This window comes from Aedes aegypti, chromosome 1 (genome assembly GCF_002204515.2).
Source record: "Aedes aegypti strain LVP_AGWG chromosome 1, AaegL5.0 Primary Assembly, whole genome shotgun sequence".
Classification (NCBI taxonomy): Eukaryota; Metazoa; Arthropoda; class Insecta; order Diptera; family Culicidae; genus Aedes; species Aedes aegypti.
The window spans coordinates 288,774,204-288,797,433 of record NC_035107.1 but is presented as its reverse complement, the minus strand read 5'-3'; the positions used below and the strand labels follow the sequence as shown (position 1 = coordinate 288,797,433).

General features: G+C 39.1%; 1 protein-coding gene across 3 annotated transcripts in view; it reads right to left on the bottom strand.

The window, feature by feature from the left end:
* Positions 1-23,230, bottom strand: part of LOC5565596 (transmembrane protein 132C) — a 464,081-nt gene that overhangs the window by 359,892 nt on the left and 80,959 nt on the right. The window lies entirely within an intron of this gene.

Sequence of the window (23,230 nt, the reverse complement as noted above, 5' to 3'; positions counted from 1 at the left end):
ATTTGTGACAAAGCCTACTTCTCAGCACAGTGTTCTAAAAACACTTCCACAGTTATAAACTGACAGTTTTCTTTGCATAAGTTGCCATTTTTGGATTTGAATATCATGTGGCAGGCACGATAATACTTTATGCTCAGGGAAGTCAAGAATGTTTCCATTACGAAATGATTCCGAATCGAACGGCAATTGAACATATACACCTTGAACATGGCTCACCTGGAATTCCTCATGGGATTCTATCAGGAGTTCCTACAGGGATTCCATCAGTGATTCCTCTGAGAATCAGGAGTTCTTCTTCTTCTTGGTGTTAAGTCCTCACTGGGACAGAGCCTGCTTCTCGGCTTAGAGTGCAATGAGCATTTCCACAGTTATTAACTGAGAGCTTTCTTTGCCAAAGTTGCCATTTTCAAATTCATATATCGTGTGGCAGGTACGATGATACTCTATGCCCAGGGAAGTCAAGGAAATTTCCATTACGAAAAGATCCTGGACCGACCGGAAATTTAAACCAGAAACCTTCAGCAAAGGTTTTGCTTTGTAGCCGCAGACTCTGATCACACGGCTAACGAAGGCCTCTAGAATCAGGAGTTATTGTAGGGAAATAAACACGATTACATCCAGGCATTCCTTCAGGAGAACTTCTAAAGATTCAATCATAAATTTCACGTAGGTTTCTTTCAGCAGTTCCTTCAGGGTTTTTATCAGGACTAGCTCTAGGGATTCCATCGGAAGTTCCTCTCCGGATTCCATCGGAAGTTCCTCTAGGAATTCCATCAAGAATTCTTCTGGGGGTTTCATCAGATGTTCGTCTAGGGATTCCATCAGGAATACTTCGAAATTCCGTCTGGAATTCCTCCAGATATTCGATCAGGTGTTCTTTCAGGTATTGCACCTGGAACTCAACTAGGGATTTCATCAGAAGTTTCTCCTGGGATTCTATCAGGAGATATTTCAGAGATTCTACCTGGAATTCCTCCATGGACTCCGTCCATCGTTGCTCTAGGGATTCTATCAGGAGTTCTTCTCGGGATTTTAACAGAAATTCCTCCAATGATTCCATCCAGAGTTCCTTCAAGAATATCTTTACAAATTTTTCCAAGGATTCATTCAGGAGTTCCCCCAGGAATTTCATCAGGAGTTCCTGTAGTGATTCTATCGAGAGTACCTTTAGGGCTTCTGGAGATTTCATCAGGAGTGGAAAGTCAAAATGCGTTTTGATCCTCCAGGGATTCCATCAAGAGTTCCTTCTGAAATTTCACTCGGAAATCTTCAAGAGATCAAATCAGATGTTCCTCGAGAAATTCCATCAATGTTTCTTCTAGAAATAGCAGGAGTTCCTCTAGAGAATCTCAGGAGTTCTAACCGGAAACTTATCAGGAATTCTTCCAGGTATTTTATCAGGAGTCCCTTCAATGATTAGGAGTTCCTTGAAGAATATCTATAGATAGGAGTTCTTCCAAGGATTCCATCAGGAGTTCCTATAGGGATACTATCTGGAATACCTTAGGGCTTCCATTGGAGTTCTTCTGGGGATTGCATCAGGAGTTTCTCCAGAGTTCTATCAGAAATTCCACCTGAATTGCATCCAAAGATTCAATCAGGATTTCCTCTAGAGATCATATCAGGAATTCCTTCAGGAATTTCATCAAGACTCCTTCTAGGGATATCATAAGGAATTCTTCTAGGGATTCTTACAGGAGTTCCATCGGAGATTCCTCCAGGGATTACATCAGAAGTTCATTTATGGATTTATGGAGTTTCTCTAGGGATTACATTAGGAGTCCTTCTAGGGATTGTATCAGGAGTTCCTCCAATGATTTCATCAGAAGTACCTTCAAGAATATTATGAGTTTTGTAGGAATTCCTTTCAGAGATCCTTCAGTAAGTTTACCTGGTATTGCTACAGGAATTCTATCAAAAGTTTCTCTGGGGATTCTATCATAAATTAAACCATGGATTACGATTTCATCAGGCGTTTTTCAATAGATTCCATAAGAAGTTTCACAGGGATTCCATCAGAAGTTCTTCCATGGATTCCTTTTGAAATACTTCTAAGATTCCATTACAAAATCCTCCTGGGATTCCATCACGAACAGCTTCTGGGATTCCCTCAGAAGTTCTGTTAGAAATTCTATCAGGAATTCTTCTAAAGCTTCCTTCAGGAATACCTCTATGGTTACTCTAGTTTCCATCAGGCTATTTGCTATGGATTCCTCCCGGAATTTATGAATGGATTGTATCAGAATTTTCCTTCAGGGGTTTTTTTTTGAGAGAATTCTTCAAGGGATTCGTCCAAGAATTCTTCAAATGAGTCCTCCCGGAATTGATCAAGAGATGCCTCAAGGAATTAATATCTCCTAGAATCGTCATGGGTTATCAGGAATTGAATGAGATTTTACCAGAAATTTCATATAAGGATTCTATCACCGGAATTACTGTAGAAATTCCTTCCGGAATATCTCATGAAATTTCTCGCGGAACATCTCCAGGGATTCTTGGGCGGTTTCAGGATTTCATCCAGCAATTTTACCAAAAATGTCTCATAAAGATTTCCCAAGTAATTTGGGAACCCCCCAGTACATCCTCCAGTGACTCTATGAGGAGTTCCTCCTAGGATTCAAAAAAGGATCTACTTCAGGGATTCCTCTGAGAATTCCTTCATTGATTCCATCAAGAATTCCTTCAAAAATTCCGCTAGGATTATCTCTAAGGATTCCAACTATAAATCCTCCAGGGATTTCTCTAAGGATACCATCAGATGTTCATCCATGGATTGCATCTGGAATTTGCCCAGGTAATTTTTCCATGATTTCCTTCAGGAAAATCTGGAAGGATTTCAGCTGAAATTCTCATGGGGATTTCACTAAGAATTCTTTCAGAAACTTCCGCCAGAAATCCGCCAAAGGTTCCATCAAGATAATCTCTAATGATCTTTTAAAAATTCCATCAGTAGTTTCTTCAAAGACTTCATCAGTAATGTCTCTTATTATTTCACCATTTTTAAATGAATTTCGTCAGGAGTTCTTCTAAGGTAAACACTGGGAATGTCACCATGGGAATGTTTAGCTAGAATTTCCACCAGAAAAATCTACCACAGCTTCGTCAGAAGTTCTACCAGAAAATACTTCAATGGTTTGACTAGGATTTCCCTTCTTAGAATTTTTTAGGTTTATCAGAAATTCCTCCAGGGTATTAACCAAATAAATTCCACAAGCTAACAAGATTTTTTTTCTGAAAAAACCACCAATATTTCCGCGAGATAATCGACTAGGAATTCGACGAAGGGTTGAACTAGAAATTCTTCCCTTTTCTACTCTAGGTATTCCATTAGGAAGGCGGCTACTAAATTCCAAAAGATTATTCTTCCAGGGATTCCACTGATATTTACTCAGAGGGTTAAACAAAGCATTTCTTTAAATGTCTTCAGGTTAAATCTCTTGAGGATTTTTTTTTTTTTTGAAAAATTCGTGAACAATTTACTGTGAAATCCTTGAAGGAATCATCAGAGAATTCCCTGGAGAAGTTTACTGACTAATCTCTCTAAGAATTTCTTGAAATATTCCTGGTGGAATCGCGGGAAAAACCTTATAGAATATAAATAGAAATTCTTGACGTTTAGCTGGAGGAATTCCTGGAAATCATTGGAGGATATTTTGGTGGAATTCTTGTAAGAAGCATTGGATGAATCACTGATTAAATCCTTTGGAAAGTTTTTGCATAAACCCTGTAGAAAAAATAAAGAATCACTCAAGAAATTCCTTTTGGAATTTCTGAAGCAACTGCTGGTAGAATTTAAGGAGATGTCCTGAAAAAAGTTCTGGTGAAATCCTTGTAGGAATTTTTGTGCTATATTTATTGAGAAGTATCTGAAAGAATTCGTTATGTGATTCCCGAATAATGATAGAACCCTTGGATGTAACTTTTAGTGGAATTCCATAAGGAATCTTTGAAGAATTTATTATATCAATCTCTGGAAGAATTCTTGGAGCCAGCCTTGGACCAAACTCTGAAATTAGTGATTTCTCTTGAGGACTTTGTTGATCTTTGAAGGAATCAGGGGAGAAAATCCTGAATAATTAGTAGAGAAACCTTTGAAGCAATCTCTGGAAGAGAGCCATCTGCCTTAAGAATTTTCTCCGGAGGAATTTCTGGGTAAATATGTGGATAAATTTCAAGACGAATTGTTGATAAAATTACCGGTAGAATCCCAGGAAAAAATCCATAGTACAAAAGTTCTGCCCCTCCTCACTACGATTATTGCGGTAGAAATATTCACCCCCAAAGCCACAGAAATCGAAAATAATAACAATCAAATATTCACTTGCTGATAGCATTCATACATGAGAAGAAATTATGGTGTTGCTGCAACGAACTTTGATAGTCGGTCAAACGGTTGCAGCAACATAACTTGGTTTGACTAACTTGGGGGCGGAGTCAATGTTGGTCAAACCGTCTGAGCGTGTGTGGGGTGCATAACTTAGGATAGATACTTAGGAACTTAGGAACACTCCGATATCGGTTCCAGTAGGCCTTAAATGTGACTTTTATTGACTTTTCGGTACCAGAGTATTGTGACGAATCGAAATTCAAAATTCCATATTGTATTAAAGAGGCATGGTGGCATAAGTCCAATAGATTCGGTTTCGGTAGAGCTCGTATGGGACACTTTTTAAACCGGCTATATTGGTACCTTGCGACAGCTTAAACAACACGTTTCCACAAAGAAGAGATCTGACATAGTACCAGTAGTCAAGGATGATACCACACCCGTATATTTGTCTTCTTCTTCTTCTTCCTTTTCTTCTTTTTCTTCTTCTTCTTCTTTCAGACGTTACTTCCCAATTTATTGTTGTCATAAAGCATACTATTCTAACAAGAGCACCATGTAGCACTTGTAAGAGCACCATGACGAGGAGCTTTTAAGTTGTTGTCAGGATATTTTGGTTGGATACATGCAAGCTTGACAGAAACTCCTATGCGATGCAAAAATGGAGCAATTTCGAGGTTTTTTGAGGAGTAATAATAAAACTCAAAATTCACAACACGAATCCTCAAACGATTCGATATATCTTATATCTCTTATGAGAGTGCATCGAAATGCAAGGATTTTTTCTGGTACTCTCTATCTATTGCTTTTTAATTTTATTATAGAAATACTGAAAAATTAAGAGATGCGCCAACGATTTTGTGCTGTACGGTGGGTGTCACGGATTGGAATACAATGTTTTGTAGTATATGCTACTATTGGACATGGTCACATTTACCGCACTGCTCAGTGATTTTCACCAGATTGTAGTAAATTTAACAGATTTTTGTATTTGGTTGAAAATAGTTGGTGCAGTTCTTGATTCCACCATGGACTCGGTAGATGATACAGTTAACTCTCCCTTACTCGATATTCCGTATCTCGATATCGAGTTAGAGAACCATAGTAGAAGTTGGTTTTCATGGCTAACTCGATGGTCCTTTGGTTCGCAGTTGCATTGGTTTTGTGTTCTGTAACTCGATACCTCCCTAACTCGATGGTCCCTTCAATATCGAGTAAAGGAGAGTTAACTGTACAACAAAATTTATTTGCGTGTTTGCTCACTCTTACTCACAGTTTAAAAGAACTCTTGAGTGACCCATCCGAACAAAACAGGCCTCGCGGAGTTGTGATGTCACTTTTTTTATGGAATTTTCCTCCGTTGTGTTTTGTGTCGCATCTTCCTCACTCATTTTCGTTGCACCTCTGCTTAGTAGTTTTTGGCTCCCTTATAAAGAGGCGAAGACAGCTGCTCTAGAGTACGCTATCGAACTCTCGTAATGTTGAGGAGTATTATCAAGCCTGGATACATGAATACCGAAATGAAACCACTTAAAGGATAAAACGGCTTTAAAGCTTTGTTTTAACTTTAAATAGAGACCAATGAATGATGCAATGGGTTGTAAAATGGTGAATTGACAACCAGGAAGGAACGTTCAACATAGCTCTGGTCCTCGCAAGCCCCGCTTCCACTGGTCAAACGATGACAAAGACCATCAGCTAAGGGTTGCATCAAAGAACCATCTTTGGTTGCATACTTAGCTGGTAGTGCAACCTGGGCACTGTTGTCTAAACTACTAAAACACACAGAATGATTAAAAATTTGAAAATAACCAAATTATCACATATGATGAAATAGGGAACCATTATGTCCATAGTACCAGTTATGGTACCCTATGTACAAATGAGAGATTCTCTCTTCTCTCGCGCTCTTTCGATTATAACAGTGGAATACTAAAGCTTTTGGGAAGTTTTTCACTATAGATCTAAAGGCAATTTCCTTGACTAGCGTTCCATACAAAAAACGCAACAGAAGGGGTTAATGTGACTCAGTTATTGATTGAAGAGAAAGTAAACAAAGAGAGCCTCTCAATGTTAGATAGGTCTTCACACGCTAAGCCTGCTCAACGCAACGCATGTGTTAAAACTACACAGAATGAGGCAACCAATGCAGGACTGGCTGACTGAGTGAAAATTCTGTGTAAGTCGCACTCATGCTGCGTGTAGCCGATGTGTTGGCCTTCGACTGTGCGGGGATCGATGGAAACAGAACTGTCAATCATCTCCCGGGCGGCAGCAAACAGTTGGCCGTTGGTAAGATGGGGAGTTTTCTGGGATTTTTTCTAGCGAAAAGCCGGAAGATGGTCGCAAATGTGGAAGTTTTTTCCCCATTTGCTTCCGCTTCGGCTATTCGGATGAAAAACTTGAATGTTTTTTCAATGTTTTCAGAAAGCAAACAAAAAAGGAAGCGAATTCCGCATTCCAAGCGTTCCTTCTCTTTGTGCATTTCACTCATTCGGTTTGTTTACTACCGTTTGCACAAAACTGTGTACAGCCCCCTTTGCACAGAATCTGTGCTGCATGAAGAGAGGCCGATTTTGTGTACTCGGCACTCATTTTTGAGCAGATGAAGTTTAGCGTGTATAGATCTGAACGATCAACGCTCCGTCATCGTAATCATCGTCATCATCGAAACTTCAAAAGCAGTTTTTCTGTTCAAAACTGAAAATTATTCGATGAAAATGTGTTCACTGTGTTTCGGTTGGAGAATAACATACAGTGAACACATTTTCCTGTAAACAATCTTGATTTTGAACGAAAAAACTGCTTTTGAAAATTCCGAAATCAATGACGGATCCTGCCCCCTGAAGGCAATTTCCTTGACTAGCGTTCCATACAAAAAACGCAACAGAAGAGGTTAATGTGACTCAGTTATTGATTGAAGAGAAAGTAAACAAAGAGAGCCTCTCAATGTTAGATAGGTCTTCACGCTAAGCCTGCTCAACGCAGCGCATGTGTTAAAACTACACAGAATGAGGCAACCAATGCAGGACTGTAAGTCGCACTCATGCTGTGTGTAGCCGATGTGTTGGCCTTCGGCTGTGCGGGGATCGATGGAAACGGAACTGTCAATCATATCCCGCGTGGCAGCAAACAGTTGGCCGTTGGTAAAATGGGGAGTTTTCTGGGATTTTTTCTAGCGAAAAGCCGGAAGATGGTCGCAAAAGTGGAAGTTTTTTCCCCATTTGCTTCCGCTTCGGCTGTTCGGATGAAAAAATCTCTAAAAACTTTAAAACTTGAATGTTTTTTCAATGTTTTCAGAAGCAAAACAAAAATGGAAGCGAATTCCGCATTCCAAGCGTTCCTCCTCTGTGCGCATTTCACTCATTCGGTTTGTTTACTACCGTTACTATGCTGCATGAAGAGAGGCCGATTTTGTGTACTTGGCACTCATTTTTTAGCGTGGCAAGTTTAGCGTGTTTCTGAAACGTTGTGCGAGTATTGTTTAAAAACTTTAATTAGTTAAACGCAAAAATACAGTGAAATATCAATGAATATGTTCAATAAATAATTGTCAAATAAATCTTTACAGTTATGGCATCCTTTTCACATTTTCAATGCATTTTAAAGTATTCTAATAGACTTCAGGTTGTATCTTTAAAATATTATGAAACCCATGAATATATCTTTGCAGATTGATTGCGTATTTCGCAATATGAAATATAAGTGAATTTTGATGGAAAATACGACAATTTACTATATTTTGCTAATATTCACAATCAAATTCGTAATTCACTGGTTATAAGCAGATGAAAACTCAGTTTGACGGTGACCTTGATCGGCAATGTGTAAGGCCCCATAATCAATGGTATTAGTGATTAGAAACGCTTAAATACATCAAAATTTATTCTCGATAACTCGGTTTAATTTTGAAATTCATACGTATCTACCTAAATGTGCGGGGCCCATAACCGTATCTGAAACTGATTTGGAGGTATGTTACAGACCTCACCGTATTTCATTTCAATTATAATTTAGAATAGAAATCAGTAACCATCTTCGGGCACGGTGTCTTTGTGGAGTAGCTTTATTACAAAAAAATAGGTAAGTCTGAAATTTCGAACTAAAAACAATTAAACTTTGCTCTTTCATTTGCGACTAAAATCAAAATAATCGGTCGGGGGGTCTGGAACATTTTTTTTTTATTTTGTGTGAAGTATTCATGAATATGTGTTTTTTTACCGACACACATTGCGTTGAACATAGATACGGGACAAACTGCAAGATCAAATCATTTGAACACCTTGGCTTGGAAGGTAAAGTTGTTCTTGCTCAAAAGAGCTGTAATAAGCATATATGACGTATGATATACGCATAATTGCAAAACTGTCTCAAACGTCATTTTAGTTATTTTCCACGAAAAACCTTAAAAATCGTACTTAAATTGGTCATAATGATATAAGAAGTTATTAGAAAATATTGTTAATAGGTAAAGATGCATCGATATCAAACCTCGAATTTTCAAGAGCTTGTTTGTAGATTTGTATCTTGAGAACCTGACAACCTTTTGCGTTGAACATTTTATTGATTAGTCGCCACCAGCGAGTGACCAGTGAGTTACCGGTTGTCTGCTTCTCTAGACTTGTGCTTTTGAAAATTCGAGGTTTGGCTTCTATGTATATTCACCCTTAATACCATTGATAACCGAGTGTGTAGCTCGTTGTTATTAAGCAGATAAACGGACCAAAATAAATACTGTCACCGCTGGGAGACAGAGGAGGATCTTCTCTTCGTCGTAGCATTGTGAAATAAAGTGTAAATCTATTCGTTTGCTCAGTAATAACAAGCTACGGCTTTTAGGACGAGATCATAAATTATGCGAGATTTCTCTTTTTACTCGTTACAAAAGTGACTTATCCGCCTTTCAAACAACACAATTTGAGTTATTCGAATTAACTAGTAGAGGGCTTCGCATGTGATAAACCTGGTTATAAGGCATGTAATATACTTGCCCCATGGTGCTGAAAAGTACGCTAATTTGGATGGTATTTGAGAAATTTCAAATCTTATATTTTTATGTTACTTTCTTTATGGCACAGTGCTTATGAAAAGATCAGAAACTTACATCATAAGGCTAAAATGGGGTTTGGGATTTTTGTACTTGTTTGCAGTACTATAACCCCATATTAACCCCTCTACCGGCAGCTTCATTTTTTCAAAATATTCAAATCGCGATAACTGTTTTGTTTCTCAATATTTTTGAAGAAAAAATTCCACAACTTCTCAAAAAACTCTCTTATTTTCAGAATCTGTATTGGTTTTGAGCATTGATCATCTATATTCGGAGATATTCCAAAATTCCTTGGGGGACCGACGCATAGCCATAACTCTCATAATTATCTCTGGCCACAGATTTTTTCTCATATTCGGTTATTCGCTTTTCAAAACTAAACTTTGATGAAAGTCTATTGTGAAGAAATTAAATAAATCAGTGTAACTGTTTTTGAGCAATGAGCTTTTATGTTTTTGGTACCACTCTAGCCGTAACGAGATCTTGAAAACTTCTTAAAACATCATATTGAAATTTTATATGGGAAGTGTCGGTCCCCCAAGGAACACCGAAACATTTTTAAAACAAGTTGACCAATGGTCAATACCGACATAGATTCCAAAAATAGAAGAGTTTTTTGAGAAGTTGTGATAAAATGGTGGAAAAATATTCAGAAACAAAAAAGTTATCGCGATTCAAATATATTTTTGTGCTGAAAAAATGAAGCTGCCGGTAGAGAGGTTAAGCTAAATAATAGCAAACAAACTCATGATATCTCTTCTGCTATCTGTCGAATTGAATTTCTCTCTTCAGCAAATTTCTTTATTATGGTTTCAAGAATGAGCTTTTACTTTGGGATAATAAGCTTGTACTTACATCACAGTACAAGCGTGTTTGGAACATACCTCAAAATTTCTTCATAGTAATTTCCATATAAACCTACATTGTCTTTGGGCCACCTTAAATCACCACCTAGAAAGCTGAAAATTTCACAGAACACTATTTTCATAGTAAGGATAGTAAGGAACATATGTGAGATTGAATTCTCAAACACTTTTTAATTTTGAACCGCCCCAATGTACATAAACACATAAATAAGCAAATTCAAACATAAGTGCAAGTCTCTCGAAATCAAAAAAAAAAAAAAATACTCTGGACCCCCCGACCGATTATTTTGGTTTTAGCAGCAAATGAACGCGAGAAACCTAGACTTTATTGTGAAGAAGTTTCAGACTTACCTATTTTTTTGTAATAAACTTGTTCTACGAAACACACCGTGCGGGACATGGTTTGTACATATTCAAGGCTGGTAGAAGATCTCTTTTTAGAGGCTTAGCCTCTATTTTAATGCAAGGCTTTATTTTTAAAGGCTCTATTTTTAAGAGATCCTAAAAATAGAGCCTTTTTTTAGAGAAAATTTTTTCACTGGTTCTTTAGGAATTTCTTTTCAGATTCCTCGAGTAAAAACTTCATAAATTCTTATAGTGAAAATTTTTCGATAACGCAGAAGAATTATACATAATATTTTATTTTATATGCTTTCTGATGAGTTATACTTCACTGAGGCCTTAAGTGTCCGTAATATGAATCAGAACGGTATAGGAGATCTTCCCTAGCTTCATAAAGGAGCTCTTTAAAAAATACTATACTGTTCATTTGCATTTGAGGATTTTTAATAGAATTCCTTAGAAAATTCCTATGCCAGTTTTTCACGTTTGCCATACAGGACTTTTTACAGCAATACTTCTATATAACATAACTCGATTTTTATATTCGTTACGTTACATCGAGGTTACGTTATATCGAAGCAAGTTTTTTCGTATCCAAATTTCGTTCAACATGTATACTTTTATTGGAAAATGGATCATGAATTGATGTTATAGACCTAGAAAGCATTTTCAGTCTTTCTTGATATTTTTGCGTATTTTTTTATTTTTCTTTTAATTTTCTTTTTTTTATTGTTACGTCTCTATTGCTGCAATATTTGAAGAAATGTATTCCAGAAATATCTTTAGAAGAATCCTTGAACACATTCATAAATGAGATCTTTCAAAAAACCTTTAAAAGGTCATGTTGAGCCGTCCATTAGGGTCGATGTATCAATAACCGCATAGCTAAGAACAAAAATTCGTATAAAATCGAAAAATAACGCTAGCGTCATTATTTTTACTTCATCTGAAAGCTTTTTATCTTGGTTTTATGGGAAAAATATGAAAACTACGGAAACTCAAACGTTTGTATTTATTATCGCGTGTGCCACTATAGGAATACATGTGCCTATAGTAGCACTATTTCTAATTTCTGTTCCTATAGCAGCACTAGGATGACGTCGTTGGCAGAATACTTATCAAAACAGTATTTTCACAAAACTTCTATATTTTTCCTACAAAATCCACACTTTGTAGGAAAAATATTTCGAAAAAGCTTTCGTTTGATGTAAAACAAGTTCTTAATTCATCAATTATTTCGTAAAATAAATAAATAGTTTCTCTCAGTAGTGCTACTTTAGGAACAATAGGTTTACTATAGGCGCAAGGGAGCTCAAATTTTAAGCAAAACTAATTATTTCGATCATTTTTTGAACAAATTCAATCTGTGTATCAATGGTACTTAGATAAATAGCTCCTGACCTTCATGTCAAAAAATGTTTTGAAAAGTTTTATATCAAAATGGCCGTAAAAAGCCACTAGTATGACTATAGGGGACTGTCCACTAAGAGAACACCGACACTAGGCAATTATCGGACTTGAAGAATTTTGTTATGAGGAACTCTTGAAATAAATCCTTTTGTTATTTCTTGACAGAATTTTAGAATAAATTCCCCAAGAATTCTTTAAAAACCGTATCAGTAAATTGATGAAGGAATCACTAGAAAACTCCATTCAAAGAAGAACTAACGTTGAGAGATTTTCCATGGAAAAGTTTCAGAATGAATACGTTGTGAGAGTATCGGCATTATTCCAGGAGAATTCTCTGGGGGATCTGGAGATCTTGATAAGTTTTTGGATGAATTCCCGAATATATTTTGAAATCCAAAATATCAGTAGGATATTCTAGACGAAAACTTTAAAGATTACTTGGAGAACCTACTGAAAAAAATCCTAAAGAACTTTCTTAAGAAATTCCTGATGGAATCAAATGGAAGGATTTCGTAATTAATTTCCTGACGATATTTCGAGAAGATTGTTTTTTAGGTTTTAGGACGAATACCTGTACGAGTTTTTAGAATAATTGCTGGGGCATTTCAAGAATCATTACTGGACAGTTCTTCGAAAGAGTCGCTGTAAGAATTCATGATAAACTGCTGGAATAATTTATGAATTTCTATACTCCGGAAAAATTAAAGTATCGTAGGCAGAATGGTTTGAAGAATTTATAGCTGAATCTTCTTTATATCCTGGAGAAATCACTTGGTGAAATTCTTGATCAAAGGCATATAAGAATTCATAGATATAAAAAGAAACTATTGGAGAAATTTAAAATCCTTGAATTTAAAATCCCTAGAATCCGGAATTCTTTGGAAACAGTTCTTGGAAATATTTTGGATAAAATCCTGGAGGAATTTAATTACAATTTTCTTATTAAATTTCTCAAGAAATCCTTGGGACGGGAATCCGTTAAGTCAATACTGATCAAATGTTTCTAGAAACTCTTGGAGCAATCACTGAAATCGCTTTGAAAAAAAAAAATCTGGTGGAATCCCTGGAATTATTTTTGAGGAATATCTCAGAAGCTTTTATGCATGAATATCATGAGGATTAACTAGTGGAATTCCTACAAGATCACTGTCGCAATAAAAAAAAATCTCTAAGAACTCTATATTCTTTAATTCCCGAAGTAATCTTAGGGACAATCTCTGGAGTAATTCCTGAAGGAATTCACTGGTTAAAATCTGAACGATAATTTGAAAAAAAGTTCTAGAAAATCCTTTGAGAAAAATATTTTTGAAATCATAAAGATATTGTAAACGGGAATCTTGGTAGAAGTTATGAGAAAACGTAAAATCATTGTAAACATTCCTGGAGTACTTATTTTCTTGAACAATTTCTGGAAGGTTTTTTGAAGAAATTTATGCTGGCATCTCTAAGGTAACTAAGAATTCTACATTGGATTTTTTAGGGTTTATTAATTTTTAGGAAGTTCGTGAAAATCACAAAATGAACTATTGAGAAAATCTTTGGTGTTCATTTTGTAATTAGTTAGCATAATTTAAGGCTTTTCTGCCTTCAAGAATTTCAAAATCGAACAAAACACAAAATTCGGGAAATGTCAACATTACGCTAGAATTTCCGATTTAAGCTGTATATAGATCATTGCTTTCCAGAGCTACTCCACCAGCTAATGTATCAACTTACATGGCAATTCACTGGAAGTCCTCTCGATAATTTTAAGTAAACTAATGTATTTTTGAACAAGAATTAAAAAAGAAGAACTGTAAGCTCATTAACTGACATTTATATCATTTAACGACTACAGCAACATTATCAACATATCAACATAATTCTATAAAAGCTATTTGGTCATCGTTTATTTCAACAGTTGATTTCACATTAGCGTTCGCATTTGAACGGCGGTCACAATACTTTCTTGAGGGCCCCTAAATGGAACACCGCACCGGGCCCCAAAAACCCTAGCTACGCCACTGTCTGTGCTGCATGAAGAGAGGCCGATTTTGTGTACTCGGCACTCATTTTTGAGCGTGGCAAGTTTAGCGTGTTTCTGAAACGTTGCGCGAGTATTGTTTAAAAAACTTTGATTAGTTAAACGCAAAAATACAGTGAAATATCAATGAATATGTTTAATAAATAATTGTCAGGGGACGGACCTGGTGTAGTGGTTAGAACACTCGTCTCTCACGCCGAGGTCCTGGGATCGAATCCCATCCCCGACAAAGTCACTAAAAATCTTCGGTGACGATGACGGAAGGGAAGTAAAGCCGTTGGTCCCGAGATGAACTAGCCCAGGGCTAAAAATCTCGTTGATAAAGATAAAAAAAAAATAATTGTCGAATAAATCTTTACAGTCATGGCATCCTTTTCACATTTTCAATGCATTTTAAAGTATTCTAAGAGTCTTCAGGTTGTATCTTTAAAATAATATGAAACCCATGAATATATCTTTGCAGATTGATTGCGTATTTCGCAATATGAAATATAAGTTAATTTTGATGGAAAATACGACAATTTACTTTATTTTGCTAATATTCACAAGCAAATTCGTAATTCACAATTATTTCCAATTCAATTCAAGATGTATCCAAACATGGCTTTCTCGTTTGAATAAAAGTTTGTTTTACAATTTAAATTCAAATTTTGTCCATTCCGAAAGCGCTTGGAATTTGGCCATGCAGTTTTGATCGTTGGCCCATAGTGACTGGTGAGGTGATGATGGAATAATAATTTTCTCCGCACACATTTCTCGCGCCTTGACCGGTCGATCGGTCACACGAGGTGTCGACATGTGTGTATATTTCCCCGTGCATGGGCGCGCAAGCGTTTTCCCTTGTTTCCAGCTCGATGATTAATGATTATTTTCATTTTTTCTCCATAAGCCTCCAAGTGCCGTCCGACGACATGCCCCCGGTCGCTGGCTGGTGAGAAGTGTATCGAAAAGAAATTAGTTACATTCACGATTCTTGTCCTCCAAGCCTAATGTATCCTTTTGTACCGAAATTGATAACAATCTTAGAACTTCAATATAGGGCAAGAAGATTTTTTTTAATTAATTTACCTACTATCTTTATTTTAAATTTTTACAAAACCTCTCGTAACGTTTCAAAAGGACCTATCTAACATTGAAAGGCTCTCTTTGTTTACTTTCTCTTTAATCAATAATTGAGTCACATTAACCTTTTCTGTTTTTTGTATGAAACGCTAGTCAAATAAATTGCCTTTCGATCTACAGAGAAAAATTTCAAAAAAAAAAGCTTTAGTATTCCACTATTATAATCGAAAGAACGCGACAGTGGAGATAATCTCTCATTTGTCCATAGGTCTTTCAGTAATGTTCAGCAAGAAATGCATTTTTTAATATTTTTGGGCAAGAAAATTAGAAAAATATAAATTATGTTGAAAATTATTTTTACTTAATGAACCACAACAGAAATATTTCATAATTTCGACAGTAGTATCCAAAACCAAGTGCTGGTCTGCAAAGCTCAAACACATTTTATTCATATTTGAGGCACTGCTGTAAACAACTAAAACAGTTGAAAGTTCAGTTTTTGCCAGTCCAGGCTTGAAAGGTGTGTTAGGAATCATTTCCAATTTCATGCATTATGTTTTGTTTTTATTTTGTTTTGATAAAATCAATTTTGTCATATGATTGTAAACTTATTTTAGAATACAAGAGCGTATCTTACTTAAAAAAATCAACCAACCTTCTACAGTTCTTGCAATTGGTAACTTATTTTAAGAAGGTAAGTGCTAATTGTTTAAGGATTTTGCCAATTCTTTTGAAAGGCTTCAAAATACTGTGACAAATAATGGAAAAGAACATTGTGGTATTGTATTAAGAGAATGTACATATAACTTAGAACTCAGTTGAAAATTTTGCTAAATACTTCTCGATACAGTCCTTATAACTTTAGGCACCGCCCACAGCTCTACCGTGGATCCAGTGGAGACCCCATTCAGTTCCAATGTCAACTCGAAGCGAAGAGTGGTGTGAGAGTCGTGATTTTGGTCTATGTTCCTGTTGTCTGACCCTGGGTAGAACGAGGAGCGGGGGAATCCAGAAGAGACCATCATGTCGAACTCTATTGAGTGGTAATGCTGCGTGACAATCGTAGGCTGCCAGGTTCGTTCGAATGCTGATGCGGCACATGTGTGTGTGGAGCGACAAGTGCCAGGTCCCATCACTCTAGGAAGCACTCTTCGGAAATGAAAAGAATCATTTGATTGATGGTCTATAAATTGGCTGTAGTGGCTTCTTTTGTTTCTGGAAACGAGTGCACAACCCGAGCGGTTGCTTTTCTACATACCGGTGACTTGACGTATATTCGCGAAATGGTCATGCAAAAAATGGTTTATTTAAACATCTGGCTGTGCCCAATGAAAAAAAAAGTTACGTTGTCTTTTCTCTGTGATCATATTTATTGACCCCAAATCGGGATACGAAGAGAGAAGCGTAGAATCAAATGTCACCTTTCAAGAAATGTCATTATGCCAAACAACCAGGCATTGCAAAGTTCGTTCTCAATTGATTTCGAAGCACGATCAAAGCAAGCTTTGCATTTGCACTTTTATTTAAAACGCTCTTGACGTTTTCCCGCTCTGTGATCTTGCACTTTGCGCAGTCTGCCAGTGGTTTGCTCTTGCATGTTGAGAAGACTGCCTTTTTATCTTCCTCCGCTTCTCTATCTCCTTCCGTCGTTCATCCTTTTCTTCTCTTCTCGCTTCCTTCTCTTCCTGGCTTCCTCCGGCGTCGGAGCTTGTCACCAGTACCGGTTGGGGAGACGTCCGCATTGATGGTGCTCCGACTACCGGCGGCTATCGCAGGGGAGATCTTCGTCTTCATTCTTCGTCAAGCTTCGAGTTGCGCCACGGCGACCCGATGCCAAGCACTGCTCTCTGCCTCTCGTTTTGTTGCTCTTCCCGTCAGTTTCTCTGCAAGATAGACGTTGTCTCCATCATCGTATTGTTCGCCAGATTCCAAAGGTTAGGCTCGCTCACCGTTTTATCTGCATTGAAGTCCTGTCAAACTGCAGCCGCCGCTGCGCTTGGTTCCATGTTGAACCTTGGGAAATCGAAGACAACAGGCTCCGGTGTTTCCTCTCTCTCTCTCTCTCACTACAAATGGGACAGCACGGCGACAGCGCGTTGCCGAACTGATGCAAATACTGTTCAAAGCAAACCGTGACCTGATAGGAACTGTGTCAGGTGGAAGTACACTTTGCCACGCTCCCTATTTACCCAGATCGACACATTTCGGATGAGTCCGTGGGTCTATCTACCTTTCTCAGAGGCTTCATGCTACCACTTGACCTGCAATCCGGTCCTCGCCAATTTCCTCACTTGTTTATTGCTTCTCCACTGATAAGATTCGATGTCGTCTCCCAGGGTGATGAAAATCGGAATCATCCCGGTGATCACACATACTGCCTCCGACGATATTGTTCTGTATGCGCTTGTGCTACTCTCATGGCCATGAGCCGGAACGTGCTGTTGAGCTTGTCCCGATTGCGCTTGGTTTGCAGTGCTGCACCCCAGGCCGGAACTCCGTATCTCAGTATCGACGATGATACGCTAGCCAGAAGACGCCTCCTACTGCTTTTCGGATCATGAGTGTTCGGCATGGTCCTTGTAAGTGCATTGGTCGCCTTTGCCGCCTACTCACATGCAAAGTCAACGTTGAAGTTTAGCCGATCGTCTATCATCACGCCCAGGTGTCTGAGCTCTGAGCAACCGCTATAGAACGCGTTCTTAACGTCTATCGTAACTACGGTGCAGTAACGATGTCCTCTTCGTTTTGCGTCGATGCCTTCTCGGCCTTCTCTAGGACCGTCCGAGTTGAGTATACCGTCAACTTTCCCTTCCGGAATCCGAACTGCCATTCCGATAGTCCGTTCTCGCTCTCCGTACATTTAGCCACCTTGTTTAGGATGACCCGTTCCAAGAGTTTGCCCAGTGTATAGTGTAACATCACCAGCTTCTGGATCTTCCATATATCTGGGAAGTGACTTTCGTCCAGGCATTTCTGCATCATCTTCCGGAACGTATTCGGGTACGCTATAAACGCCGCCTTAAGTGCCACATTAGGTATTCCATCCGGTCCGGGGGCCTTTTCCACCTTCAATGCTTTCGCCGCTGCTACATTGCGTCATTGGAGACCTGACGATCTTGGGCGTTTGCTTCTTCCTCGTCGACATACGGTGTGGGTGGCCACGGTGTCCGATTATGCGTTGGGAAGAGACCCTCGACAATAACCCGCAGCTTTTCAGCACACGTTCAACTGGTCCCCCCAAGGGTTGGCGTCAGCTGTTCGACACTGCTCCTTGTACCACTCGGACTTGCACAGCGTTATCTCGCGTTTGAATGCAGCTCTGGCTGCATGGAATACGACCTTTCGCTCCTCTTTGTTTTCTACGTTCCTTGCTCTCTGGTACCGCTTCCTTGCTTTAAGGTAAGCAGAGCGAAGGGCGTTGAGTGCCTCGTTCCACAAGTACGCGGGAAGTCGATCATTGCGGGAGTTCCGTTTTCATGGCATCGTTGTATCACATGCCCTTGCAATCGCTGTTGTCAGTCATACTGCATCCAAGTTCAGGACATCGCTGTTGGTGCGATGTGCCTCGACGAAGAGATCTTTGTCGAAAGCCTTCGTTTTGCACTGTTGGTCGCCAATTGTGTTCCTCTGCACTGCCGCAATATTCCGCTGGTCAATCCTGTAACGGTAGAGCCTTCAGTAGGTTGCAACCTCTGGCATTGATTACCCTGCTACCCTTATCGACGGCCTATGCATTGAAATCATCTATAATCAGCACTGCTTTTCGAACAACTAGCTCAGCTCGTCGGTCAACTCCTCCAACATAGGACTAAATATTTCGAGCGTCCATCTTGGAGGTGCGTAGTGGCTGTAAAAGTAGATTGCGTTGATTTTGGCGATCACGAACCTCGCGTTTGAGCTGGCAACCACTTCCTGGATTGGTTACTTGTATCGCCGCTGCGCTTTTGCTATCCGCCAACCAATTGGCGTCGCACTTAGTTTCTGTTGTCGACTGCCACAACAGTTGTTGTACGGTGTCGCAGTGATTCAGGTTGATCGGCGTTACCTCCGTGAGCAGCGATCATCTCTTGCTACGCACGGCAATTGAAGCTGCCCATCGAATGGATGTTTCCTTCTTCCGGTGAACAGAGCAAGCACCTTGCTCGATTCTTGCCGTCTTTACCGAAGTGACCTCTTTCTCCACATTTACTGCACAGTTTGGTTCTGTCCGTACCTTTACAGCTCGCCGCCGGGTGTCCGAAGTCCATGCACTTGAAGCATCGCATTGGTGGCATATCTGCTTGTGTGATGAGTTCCAGTGGACATATCGACCAGACAATTCTCATCTTGCCGAATCGTCGCTGACAGTGTGCCGTCGTATGACTTCCTCAGACGGATTGTCATGGTCTCCTCTCTAAGGCTGTATTGCTTACGCAGTTCCTCACTTAACTCGTCTACAGTTGCTTCCTGAGTAAGTGCTCTTACGTCCACCTCGTTCGCCAAAGATTTCGCTACTAGCCCCTGATAGGCCGAGCCTTTGATCGCTGACTCACTCTTCGTCTCAAACAGCATTTCCCCTTTCTGGGTGCGCTAACCACGTTTTCTCTGAGGTCCTTCAGGTTCGGATCGTCCATAACTTCTCGTTGTTTGGTCGTTTACCTTAACAAGTATGGCATCCCCTTTCGACCACTCACGCTGCGGGCGTCTTTTCGCTTTCATCTTCCCGTTCTTTTTCTTGACTACCTTCTCCATATGTTTCTTTTTTATCTTTGGCGATGACGACGGTTTGCCATCCGTCATCGTTCCCGTCCTTTTCCGGCACACCTTTTCTATGTTCTAACGTGATGATATTTTTTGCATGCAGTGTTTTTAAATGTTGAACTAGTTTTTCGGTAGCGTACTTCTTTCTGACTTAATCATTTGTTTTGCAAAACGGGGTTGCAATTCAATGAACGAATTTTCATGGAAAATGATGATTTTCTTGTGAAAATGTAAACAGAGGAAACAAAACATTTTTCAGTTGAACATCCACTGAATTACCACTTGGATCTTTGATTGCACACAATAACCTGATGACAAAATGAAGTAAAAATAGATGAAACGAGCTCACCAATTCAGTCGTCCGTAGAGTAATTAACCGTGAATAAAAGTATTTTACAATTAAAAATTGGCTAGATCTTAAGCATTCCATTTGCCCTCAAAATTGATGACATTTTATCCGTTCATGAGTTGTGATCACAATAACATACCTGAAAAGAGACAAACAAAATATCGATTATTGCTCAAATTTTATGAAATAATCTACAAAAAAAAACACGAAGTAGGTTTAAAAGGCTTAACGTAAACCATCCGCAATTATACGTCGCATAGTATTCCACAGTATAAAGAGTATTGTAGCTAAAAGGTTCATTTATATGTTTATTGTCGTCAATTATTCAATAGCAATTCAGGAATTCCCGGCCCAATGGTAAACTTGGCATGTAACAATCGGAACAAGCTAAATTCGTTCAAACCTGCTATCGATTTTGGACCTAGAAATCCAAGCAACATTTTCTAGCCTATTTTGTTCTAGACAGATTCTGGTTAAGAAATCTAATGTTTCAGATTCTTTTAGTTTTATAATGGTTCTAAGATCCTAATATTCAAGATTTAAAAATCTCTTATAGCCTGTTTGATTTAAAATTGTTTCTTGTGTAGAGACGTAATTGCTAGTGACGTAAGTTAACGTGCTTTTTGTTGAGAAATATTAACTTCAAGAGATTTTATGAAGACTCCCAAGCAAAGGAGTGAAGAAGTCTGAGGTGTTTGCCATTCCACTCTCAAATGTAAGAAATTTCCTAACTTGTCATTAATTTAGAAAATTATACCACTACCTTCAGATCTCTAATTTTGGCCTTTCATATGTGAGCCCAGAGAAAGTTACACAGTTACGAACAGGATGTAATTTCCCCGATCAAATCTGGAAAGTAAATTACCGTGCACGTTCCGAAGCCCTGTTAATCAACTGCACTACCACCTTCTGAACCACTTTCAGCCTAATTCAAACCCGAACCGTTCCCATTTAAATATCTGAAATACACCGGAACCGAATCGAAACTTTCAGCAGGTAGTAACTCTCACACGCTATGGCCGCTGTCAGGACTAGGAGCAATAAAAATGAATTAGCCGGAGATTTATGAGCCACACACGCAATCGTATGCCCCCGTACCATACCAACATACATATAACCTCGTGGTTCAATATGGTCGGTCCAACCAAAGCCGAATCCAGGAGAAACGACCTTATCCGACCTGCACCCACACCCGGAAAAAGGGGGCGAATCGATTTACATGAAATTGCTCCTATAAATCTGCAAGCCGCCCGATCGTTTATGGGGAGGACGAGGTAATATGCGCCCCTCAAGGAAAAACTCAATTTTTACTGTGAATTTCGACGAAGACTGACTGTAACCAGAGTTGCACAATATCAGTCATATCAGCTGATGGACTAAAACTATCAATATCAGTTCCGAACTATCAATATCACTTTGATCTGACAACCAAGAGCGGTGATGCGACATCGCACTCTAGATCACAATCACTGCAGAATGAGTGAACACGTGGTAATTACCCACGCTCATAATGTTTTTCAGTGACCAACACACAGTTTTAATCCGTCAGCAGCACTATCTAGAATATTGTACCGATAAATTGCCATTTTAATTGCTTTATTTATGGCTAAACTTGACCCATCAGTGATATCCATAGTCTATCGCCATCAATGCACTGGTGATGGAGTAGACAGCATGATGTTGATGTGATACGGAATGATTCGAAATGTATCGCAGTCGGCCTGTACAAATCAGCAAATTTCAAGCGTTGATAGTGACAGCAAGCAACTCTGACTGTAACATGTCAATGATTGCTACTCCGGGATTGATCGGAACTGGTAAGAATTGCACTCCGATCCAGCCCTCGTATTATTGATCAATAACGGCGCCGGCCAAGTCCTTAGAGTCAGTTAGGAAAGAGAAGGAATGGTAGTGTGTAATGATTGTTGCTTCTAGAGACCGAAAATACCTCTGCATGTCGACAATCACCACGGGAAGGGAGTTGGTTAGTGAGGGAGGAAGAAGCTCTGTGAAACGTTAGCTATGAGCATTGTTTTTTGATCTAAAATGGAAAACTTTCCAAAAACTTTAGTATTATACTGTTATAATCAAAAGAGAGCGAGAGAGGAGAGAATCTCTCATTGTTAAATAGGTCCTTTTGAAAATTTATTCGAGAATTTGATTAAGTTTTTTTCAATCTTGGATATATAGTGCAGGCGCGTTTACACCTGATTCCCCGATATTGGGGCCCACGTTCGCCGAATCCGAGGTGCCGATTGCTGCCGCCATCGTATCCGCAAAGCGGTCCCGGTCCACCAGAGAGCCGCTCGAAATGGGTCCCATCCATCCAGCCGGAATACCTCGTGTACTAATCGTGCATTTGGTACGGCATTTCTCAATTTGCCTTTCTTCGTTATCCTTTTGCCTAAATCAAACGCGCGAGAAATTGAATTTCCGTATAAATATGGTAATGGCGCCGGCAAGGTGATAGGGGCGGCGCCTTCGTGGTCGGAAGGACTTTGGGACGAGGGCCGCCTGATTGTATCCTTCGCGAGATGCTCCAGATTGTCGAGAGAATTCTCGAACCAACACGCGGAGGAGTAGTAAGAAAAAAATCAGGGCCATAATTTCAAATTAATGTTTCGATACCACCGTCTATTTTTAATCATAGCTAAAAATACTCCGCATGATGTGGTTACTTGCATTGAGGAGTTGTCAGAAACATTGAATGTTACGAAACCATTTCCCATTACGCAACTGTTTTGCAGAAGTGCTCGTCTAAAACCATTGTATGGTCAATATTAGTCATGATTGCCCCAAATTCTCCGGTGTGCATAAGGCGAGAATACTTTCCCAAGATGGTGAAACAATTGCCCGGAGACGCGCTGCTCCGAAAGCGAGTGTGTAATTTATTTCGATGAAGTTTGTTTTTATCCCTGGGTCAATTTTCGCTTCTTTCGGGGGTATTTACATTTTTATAACTTGAAGAAACTTTTCTTGTCGGTGGTTACTCAACGCACATGGGGCTCACACCGATTGGAAGTGTCTTCGGTTTTCCTCCTTTGGGCGCTGTTTTCCCTGT